Source organism: Nannospalax galili, unplaced genomic scaffold (genome assembly GCF_000622305.1).
Source record: "Nannospalax galili isolate Female #2095 unplaced genomic scaffold, S.galili_v1.0 scaffold218, whole genome shotgun sequence".
Classification (NCBI taxonomy): Eukaryota; Metazoa; Chordata; class Mammalia; order Rodentia; family Spalacidae; genus Nannospalax; species Nannospalax galili.
Window position 1 is genome coordinate 3061692 of NW_008343207.1, and position 1641 is coordinate 3063332.

Genomic DNA, 1641 nt, shown 5'->3' on the forward strand with positions numbered 1-1641 from the left:
TGACAGAGGTTTAATACCCAGACTATATAACGAACTCAAAAAATAGAGAATCAAGACAAGAAGTAACTCAATTAAAAGATGGCCTAAGGAGCTGAACAGAGAGCTCTCAAATGATGAAGTAAAGATGGCTGTGAAGCATCTTAAAAGATGCTCAAAGTCACTAATAATTAGGGAAATGCAAATTAAAACCACTTTAAGATTTCACCTTACCCCAGTCAGTCTGGCTAAGATCAAGAAAACAAATGATACCAAATGTTGGAGAGGATGTGGGGAAAGGGGAACACTCATCCACTGCTGGTGGAACTGCAAACTTGTTCAACCCCTATGGAAAGCAGTATAGAGAACTCTTAAAAAACTACAAATGAATCCACCATTTGACCCAATTATAACACTCCTTGGTATATACCCAAAGAACTCGTCTTATTGCAGAGACACTTGTACATCCATGTTTGTTGCTGCTCTTTTCACAATAGCTAAGAGATGGAAGCAACTGATGAACGGATAATGAAAATGTGGTACATATACACAATTGAACAGTACTCATCTGTAAATGAAAATCAACTAGTGAAATTTGCAAGTAAATGAAAGGTAAATGGATGGAACTAGAAACTGTTATACTAAGTGAAGTAACACAGACTCGAGGGGAAAAAATCGACATATGTACTCCCTCATATGTGGATCCTAGAACCAGACTCTGATAAATAAGTATGCAACCAGACATAACTACAGGAACCAGGATAATGGAAAGGAAACAGGGAGGTAAAGGAAAAGAAATAACCTGAAAGAGAAGAACAGTAGGAAACAGGCTTTAATAAGGGAAATAGGGATAAAAATTGGGTTAATTTAAGGGAGGGGGGAGGGAAGGGTATACAAGGAACCTAGGGGGTAAAGGGAAAGAAGGAGCTCAAGAGAGGTAGGAGCACAGGAGGAGGGTATTAGTAAGGGAGAAAGGGGGGAAATGGGAACTAACCTTCTTGGGTGTTTAACAGACATACTTTGAGGCCTAAAATAATTTGGTCAGAGGGACATAAAGGACACTTTTTGCTCCTTGCCCTCCTAGGTCGACTAGTTTCAGGGGACTATGAGCATCTCTCAAAATGTCCTGTAATTTTGGTGGGTCACCTGTCCTCTTGATCAAGGAGGCTGAGGAGACCCCACCAGATGGACTTGAACCAGTGTCCAGTCTACAAAGAGGAGGGTCAACACAGAGGAATCATTTCCTCCATGCTTCGAAGCGAAGCCAGCCACGGTCGAGCAGGACCTTTGACTTATCTTCACATAGGCGGAACTGGTAAAAGAAAGGAGCCAAGGGCTCCTCCCAAGCCCATGTGACCCCTGAGGAACAGATCCTCAAACGACCTTAAGAGTAAAAATAAATCGGTTTATCTGGACCAACTGTATGGCCTTAAACACCCAAAAGGAAAGTATAACCAAAGATTCAAGGGGTCAATATAATTTCTTAAGAGTCCATATGTATAGCTAAAGGCTACATAACAAGCAACAATGCCAGACAGGCGATACCTTCTTTTAAGTTGCTGGCCAGGGTGGCCAAAGCGATTCCTAGAGAGTAACCCAGCATAGAACTGGGAAAATGAACAGCGGACCCCAATCTTATCCAAAGGAATATTGACAACTGATTAC

At 41.6% G+C, this 1641-nt stretch overlaps 1 protein-coding gene across 3 annotated transcripts in view; it reads right to left on the reverse strand.

Moving 5' to 3' along the window:
* Mlxip (MLX interacting protein) overlaps window positions 1–1641 on the reverse strand; it is an 83754-nt gene that overhangs the window by 57061 nt on the left and 25052 nt on the right. The gene's annotated exons all lie outside the window — the stretch shown is intronic.